We start from the raw sequence: 8,687 nt of genomic DNA, 5'->3' as shown, positions 1-8,687 counted from the left end.
TTTCTACTTACATAATACATCTCCAGTAACATTATACCATTTTACATTTTATTGAACTGTTTTTACGTATTCACAGGCCTTTTGATAACATTTAGCGTAATGTTAGCGCTTATTTACGTGGTGAGTGAACTTGCTGTGACTGTTGTTTCAACTCGTATTGTGTTTTTTCTACTTACATAATACTTTCCTAATAACATTATACACAGACGGTGAAGTCGCTATGACTACTATTTCAACTTACAACCTATTTTTGGACCATGCTACGTTGAGTACACCGCTTCCCGTCCGATCAGCGAAGTTAAGAAACGTTGGGTCTGGTTAGTACTTGGATGGGTGACTGCCTGGGAACACCAGATGCTGTTGGCGTCCCTACGTGTCAAGTGGGGTTGGTGGAGGATTAGTGCCCCTCCCTGTAGAACAATTAACTCTAAGCCCTTGACCACCCCGTTTGGGATACATGGCGTCTGGCAATGGATGGGATGGATAATAATTCTCCACTAACATTGCACATGTTTACACTTGATATAATTGATATCACATAATTTCAGACCTTACGATTATACTGAGCGTCATATTATCGCATATTTACACAGTGAGTGTTATCGCGATATCATTTGTTTCATCTTACACTGGTATTCAACTTATAAATTACTTTCCTACTAACATTACACCCTTTTCCACTTTATATTATACCTATCACATACTTACTGACCAGAATGTTCTACCGAGCATAATATTTTCGCAAATTTACACAGTGGGTGTACTCGTGACATCAATTGTTACAACTTACACTATTTTTCAACTTATATGTTACATTCATGCTAACATTACACCCGTTTCCACTTTATATTCTTGCCATCATATATTTACTGACCAGAGTGTTATACTGAGCGTCATATTCTCGCAGATTTACACAGTGGGTGTAGTTTTGATATCACTTCTTTCAACTTACATTATTTCTCAACTTATACATTACTTTCCTGAAAACATTACACCCGTTTCAACTTTATATAAGACTTAGCACATACTGACTGGCCTTACCATTATACTGAGCATCATATCGCCATCCCACACAGTTTCAGTAGTGTAGGAAGTTATGGTACTCTCTGAAACATGGCTGAAGGCACAACACAACATTGCACTCGACACACTCGTACCTTGTGTCTTTTCTCTGAGTGCCTGGTATGACTGTTGAGTGCTTGCATACATGGCAGCGGCGCTGGGGTTTACGACGGTTTGGGTCGGAAGGGATTGTGCTAGGATAGTGGCGTCCTGCGAGGCGTAGGGGAGTCTGGGCAGCCATGGGGGTGCGGGTGCGGTGTGTCTATCCTGGGCATGCCTGGCGATTATTTCACGTGCCAGCTCCCTCAGAAACCCCTCAAAGGTCTCTGATACTCCGGTTGTCATGGCGTGCAGGTAGTGTGCGTTCAGGACGGTGATGTCGAGCAAGTGGAAAAAGAGCTTTTTGTACCACTTCATCATGGTCCTGGCACAGTCTACACTGGAAATCATCGAGTCTGACTGATCCACTTGCCTCATGTTCAGATTATAGTCCAGTACAGACTCGGGTTTCCAGACGTTGCGCCTCCTCTCGCTACGGTGATCCACGGAGTCTGTGCGGTGCATCAGGGGGCTGTGTACAGTTGATAGGAGGCAAACTTCCCTGTTGTGGTTCCACAGGGTGGCAAGGATGTTATTGGCCTGGAAGAAAACCACCTCGTTCTTGTCAAGTTTCCTCCCTATCTTGACCATATGGCGACGGTTTCTCTTGACTGTACCACAGACTCCGGTGTTGTGTTGGTGGTGGAACCTAGCGAGAAAAGGGCTAGTGTACCAGTTGTCCAGGTACAACACATGACCACAATGAAGGTACTCCTCTATCACAGTCTTCACCACGGCCCCTGAGAGTCCTATACTACGATCTTCTGTTATATCTGTCTGTGAGCCCATGTACAAGACTGTCTTGCACATAACCAGTCTTACAGTGACACATAACAAAGATCTTGAACCCGAAACGGTGTCTCTTGCTGGGTATGTACTGGCGAAAGGAAATATTGCCTCTCAACAACACAAGACTCTCGTCTATGACGAGGTCTCTGTAAGGATAAAATGAGGAGCGGAACATTTCCCGTGGGTAATCAAATACCAGCCTAATTCTCCTCATTTTTTCAGTGTTATTTGCATTAGCTGGATCTTCTGCATCAAAAAAGTGGAGGTGGCCGAGAATATGCTGAAATCTATTACGACTCATCATCTTTCTAAAGAAAGGTGTGAGGATCATTGGGTCAGTTGTCCAGTAGGCAGGAATTTGGTTTTTTCGTACCACACCCATCAAGAGAACCAGAGCAAAAAATAAGAACATCTCTGAAATTGTCACGGGATAGTCATAATGTTGGGAATGCCTGCTCGTGGTTCCCAAACGTTCACTTTCACGGCGCTGTGTTCGTGAAAATATGTTGGTCTGTTCCACTATGCGCCCCACAAATGCCTCCCCAAAGAACAAGTGGAAAAAATCCACCCTAGAGGAACCCGCATGCACACCTGGAGCCGTGCAACCAGACCACCACTCCTCAGTGAAAGGGTGAATGATGGGAGTAAAATTACTCCCATCTTCCCAGTTCCACGAGACACCACCATCTCCAGCCACATCCCCATCGTCGCCTTCGTCAGGGTGGGGAGGTGAGGGTGGTGGGGGAGGTTGGGGAGGTGGAGAGCGGCGCCTTTCATCACTCGCACTTCTCTTCCCTCTCCCATTTCCTTTACCCTTTCCCTTCCCTTTCCTTCCTTTCCCCACATCCTGGGGCTGTGGGGAGGAAGTTTGGGAATATTGTGGGGCGAAAGACGTGCTGGGGAGTGGCTCCACCTCCTCTCCCCTAGGCCTACGTGCACCACGTGCTCGTGCTGCCTCCCTCACACCATTTAACCTTTCACCCCGCACTACCGCCACACCACTTTCCCTTTCACCCCGCGCTCCCGCCACACCACTTTCCCTTTCACCCAGCACTCCCACCACACCACTTTCCACTTCCCCAGACAAAAGACTTGCACCATACCTTATGTGTCTTCTCGCCCCACCTTCTCATCCTCAGGGTGATATTTTCTCCTTACCCAACCACGAGGCGATATCACGTCCTAAGCCGCCGTCATCGTCATCGTCCTCATCCTCGTCCTCATCAGATTCGAGATGGAGAGAGGTCCGTGCACGTGGTTGGGGTGCAGGCTGGCCTTCCCTTGCCTTATGATATGTCACATTCCGCTTTTTCCAGGGCGAAGGGACCTCTTCATCACTGCTTGTTATTTCTTCCTCTGGCTGGACATAATCACAATCCACCACATCATCATCAAGTGGAGAATCACTGTCTCCAGAGAAGGCTTCCAGGGCGGATGCAATTTCGTCGTCTGAGAGACCTTTCCGCGCCATGTCTGATCTGGGTCACTGCTAACAGGTGAGTGACCGAGACAAGGGCGAGCGCGGGTCACGTGGGGTCTGGGATGCTGCCCTCCTGGCGGCAGGTAGGGGAGGCTTGGGTACGTGGGCGAATCGAAAATCTCGCGCAAATTTTGAAAATTGTGGAAATTGTGAACCTTGCAATTGCAGGACGTTGAAGTACGTCAACGGGATTGGCAGTGACAAAACGTGAGGACGTGGAAGTACGTCTACAGGACGCCGCGGGTTAATCAGTATTTCCTAACCATCATTCCATGTAAAACAGTCAAGTCCTGGGTTATTTTACGGCTGCTGTAAGTTGATTTACGGTTACTGTAGAGTTTTACAGTAAAAGGTTGGCAGCATTAGCTGCCAGTAATTTACCGTAATTTTTACTGGAAATTTCTGAGAGTGTAGAGTGGGAAATGTAGCAGCTTAAGGTGTGGTTTGTATGCATGGTGTGCCTGGATGGAATGAAAATGAGGGACAAATGATAGGGATGTGTGTTGAGAGGGAGAGATGGTGATTGGAAATAGCTTGTTTGAAAAGATATTTATCAGTATACAGTACATAGGTGAGACAGAATGGTGGAAGGGTTGCTGACAGAGCATTGATGGACTATGTGGTTGTGTCCAGGAATGTATGAGGAAGATTGTCTGATGTGAGTGTTTTGAGAGGGGAGAGTGGAAATAGGTCTGACCACTACCTGGTGGAGGGAAAGTTGAGATTAGGTAAGAGATAGGTGAAAGCTAAGAGAATTGGGTGTGGCAGAGAGGTTTTGAAAGTGAGGGCGTTGGATAAAAGAGAGAAAATAATAGAGTATCAGATGTTCAAAGATGGGTGAAACGCAGTGAAAGATCAGGAAAATGGCTATGTGGAGGAGGAATGGCAGTTGTTTAAGAGTGCTGAGGTGGGGCATGCTGAGGAGGTGTGTGTGAGACGAGTGGGAAGTGGTGTAAGAAAGGGAAGTGAATGGTGGTGCAAGGAATTAAGTATGGCTGTACCTGAGAAGAGACATGCATATGAAGTGTGGCTGCAAAGGAATGAAAAGATGTAATATGAGAGGTATTAGGAGAAGAGGAATAGGGCGAGAAGGGCTGTGCGTGATGCTAAAGTGGCAGCAGATGAAAGGTGGGGTAGGCGGTTGACTAAGAATTTTCAGCAGATTAAGGCAATATTTTGGAAGGAGGTGAAAAGGGTGCGAAAGGGAGAGTCTGGAAAGGAAGAATGAGTAAAAGCAGAGGATGGAAGGATGTTAACTGAAATGGATGGAGTAAGGAAGAGATGGGCGGAGTATTTTGAGAGATGGTTTAATGTACTGTAGAGAAGGAAAGGGAGGCTGAGTTTGTGGCAGATGGATTGGTGCAAGGTGTAAATGTGCTGGGATAGTTGAATGGTACTTTGATCACGATGGAGGAAATGAAGGAAGCAGTAAAGGAGATGAAAGCAGGGATAGATGCAGGTATGGATAGTTGTGTTGTGGAATGCCTGAAAGGTGGTGGAGCGACTGTCGTTGAGTTGTTAGTAAGATTGCTGAATATGTGTTTTGTGAGTGGTACGCTGCAGATTGACTGGGAAAGTGCTTGTGTGGTTCCGTTGTATAAGGGTAAGGGTGATAAGTATGAATGTACTAGCTTTAGAGGTTTAAGTCTGTTGAGTCTTGTGGGTAAGGTGTATGGCAGAGTGTAGTTAAGAGCGTTAGAAAGGGTACAGAGGGTGTGATTGGTGATGAGCAGTATGGATTTAGGAGAGGGAGGGGATGAATGGATCAGGTGTTTGCTGTGAAACAGATGTGTGAAAATTATTTAGCGAGAGGTAAGGATATGTTTTAGGCGCTCATGGATTTAGAGAATGTGTATGATAGTAATAATTGGGAGGTTGTGTGGACTGCTTTGAGATTGGATAGATTTGATGGCAGGTCGTTAAAAGGCGTGAAAAGTTTTTATGTAAATGGTAGAACGTGTGTAAGAGTGGGAAATACTGTAAGTGATTGGTTTCTCGTGAGAGTGGGGCTGCGGCAGGGATGTGTGACGTCACCTTGGTTGTTTACTATTTATATGGATGGTGCTGTAAGAGAGGTGAATGTGAGATGGTTAGGTGGAGGTCTGAGTCTGGTGAATGCCGAAGGTAGAGAGAAAATCTGAATCAGTTGCTGTTTGCGGATGATACTGCGCTGGTGGCTGATTCAGAGGAGAGATTGAGACAGTTGGTAGGGGAGTTTGGATGGGTGTGTGAGAAGAGAAAATTGAGAACAAATGAGAACAAGAGTAAAGTGATGAAGTGTACGAGGTTGGTTAATGGTTGGAGGATGAATATGGTTTTGAATGATGAGTTGCTTTAAGTAGAGTGCTTTAAGTATTTAGGGTCACATGTTGCTGTGGAGGGAAGAATAGATGTAGAAGTGAAGTTAAAAATTAATGAAGTAGGGAAGGTGCTGTGAGGAATGAAAAAAATGTTTAGATGTCGTTCACTTAGAATGGATGTAAAAAGAAGGCTGTATGAGGGTGTTGTGATACCGACTGCGTTATATGGGGCTGAAACATGGAACATGGGTGTAGCAGAGAGGAAGAGTTTGAATGTAATGGAGATGAGGTGCTTGTGGAGTATGTGTGGAGTGTTGCATATGGATCGAGTGAGAAATTATGAAATGTGAAGTAGAACTCGAGTTATGCAGGAGATGGCTGATCCAGATGAGTGGAGTGTTGCGATGGTTTGGGCATATGGAGAAAACTGATGAAGAGCGATTGGTAAAAAAAGATAACTAGATCAGAGGTGAGAGGTTTAAGGCTGAGAGGAAGACCACGAACTGAATCGATGGAAAGTGTGAAGAGATCGTTAGATGCAAGACCGATGTCTGTTAAACAAGGAAGAGTGTCTGCGAGTGATAGGAATGACTGGAGAGAAATTGTCAATGAATAAAGAGTGATGCGGCCCTGGAGGGATATTCTCCGCATTTGGTATGATGAGATGATCGGGTCAGGTGCATGTAAGGGGATGGGTCTATTACGATATGGCAGGGGTAAACCAGCTCTGCTGTCGCGCTCTGCTGTGGCTGTCACTGACTGCACTGCGCAGTTGACCTTCGTGTGGTGTGGTGCAGAGAGGATCTGTCCCTTCTCCCAGTGGGGCTAAGATACGAAAAAATGTGTGCGTAGATTGGTAAATAAGGAGTGTTTCGTCCTGTCTCGGCTACCTCCCTTTCTTTGGGGGAAGCAACCTAGGTTTATAGATAGATAGACATATATACTGTATATAGTATAATCATAATATACATATTATATTAATGTAATATATATATATATATATATATATATATATATATATATATATATATATATGTATATATATATATATATATATATATATGTATATATATATATATATATATATATATATATATATATATATATATATATATATATATATATAATATCAATATTCATCCACCCATCCATCATCCAATTCAATTTTGCCCCATGAGGAGCGTAGGAGCCCGGGACGAGGCAAGTTGGTCCTGACATTTAAGATGACAGTGGCCAGTCGCACTCATCCCTGAGTGGTATTTCGTGAGCAATAAACCCCAACCACCCCATGGATGTAAACGTACACACGCTCAGTCCAATTGGAGCGGCTTCATTACCCACCAAACCACTAAACGCCATAGTTTGGTTATATGCTTACCACCCAGCGTGATAAATGGTTTCCTGGTTTATATGCAATCATTTGGCTTGTCACCCAGTGTAGAGTCACCCATAGGCAGAAGGAAGAGGAAAGAATGAAGGAAAGAAAGACAGAAGAGAGAGTGTAATATCACTCGTAGGCAGAAGGAAGAGGAAAGAATGAAGGAAAGAAAGACAGAAGAGAGAGTGTAATATCACTCGTAGGCAGAAGGAAGAGGAAAGAATGAAAGACAGAAGAGGAAGGAAGGAAGAGAGGAAGGGGCAGACACCCAAAGCGGCACTATATCGATGAATGAATGGTGAGTGCCCCCACCTACCACCAATGTAAACATTAAATATATATATGAAAATGTAATACAGTGTATAATAATGATAAACAATATACAAATTATATATATAATTAAATTTATATAATATACATACTATATTTAATATAAACAACGTGTAATATGTTCTAGAGAGAGAGAGAGAGAGAGAGAGAGAGATGTACTATATGTAAAAATATATGTATTATATAATATAATACATATAGTACAATATATATATGTAGTATAGTATATGTAATAGAATATATATTATAAATAGTACAATAATGTAATATGTACGTATATTTTAAACATAATACAGACAATATGCACACACAAACAATATATATATATATATATATATATATATATATATATATATATATATATAATTTGGTTTTAAGCCTGGTATCCCTGATGGGCTAAGACGTTGCCCCCGGATAGAGGACTTTTGGTCTGGAGCGTGTAGCATTTTATGACCGGATGCCCTTCCTGATGTCTACCAATGACCCTTGGGTGGATTCGATCCTCCGACCCTTCGTTCAGAGTGGAACGCTCTAACGCGCTGAGCCACAGCTGCAACATTATATATATATATATATATTGTTACGGTGGCGCCAGCCCGGGGCTATTACAAAAAAGACAACATGTCAGCCTTAGATGATCGGCCTCCACTGCGTTGCAAAAATAACGCAGACCCCGGCACTGACACTCCGCAAACTAGAGAAAAACTGCGCAACGGAAAAACTAAAACGCAACACACTGTACTTTGATAATAAACGGAACAGCCTACCTATAGATCTAGCCTACTATCGTCACTACCGGAAGTAATACCGCCCGAGACAGTATACAGGAACACCTCCCACTTACTTCCGGTGGTGACGACTTTCTACTTAACCCGTGTCCAAGGGGGAACGCAGTTAATAGCTCACGATGGTTCTCACTAGCCTTGAGCAAAGAGATGGGATTAACTGTGTAGGGGTTAGGGGTGTGTGTGTGTATGTACGTGTGTTGGGGAACGTTAACAAAGGCAGCGAGAAGACCACGGTGAGCCAAACTGGCCCTCCAAAGACAACACGGTTACAAAAACAAAATAAAATAACTACTTCCCTCAGTCAGCAACAAAAGAATAAAAATAAACTTAAATGAAAACGCCAGCTCGGCATAAAAATGACTGGGGAGAGAGAGAGTGTGCACACACGCACGATACGGAAGCTAGCTGGGAAGATACTGGCTCTGATCAAGGCTCGCGCACGGCCAAGCGCGAACGCATGA

At 43.9% G+C, this 8,687-nt stretch overlaps 1 pseudogene; it reads left to right on the top strand.

The window, feature by feature from the left end:
• The first annotated feature begins 247 nt into the window (after positions 1-247).
• On the top strand, positions 248-366 carry LOC145398818 (5S ribosomal RNA; annotated as a pseudogene).
• Positions 367-8,687: the final 8,321 nt, after the last annotated feature.

Source organism: Coenobita brevimanus, chromosome 46 (genome assembly GCF_032717465.1).
Source record: "Coenobita brevimanus isolate Jiangsu-jjx chromosome 46, ASM3271746v2, whole genome shotgun sequence".
NCBI classification, from domain to species: domain Eukaryota; kingdom Metazoa; phylum Arthropoda; class Malacostraca; order Decapoda; family Coenobitidae; genus Coenobita; species Coenobita brevimanus.
The sequence above is the reverse complement of the archived record's forward strand: the minus strand, read 5'-3'. Positions and strand labels throughout refer to the sequence as shown.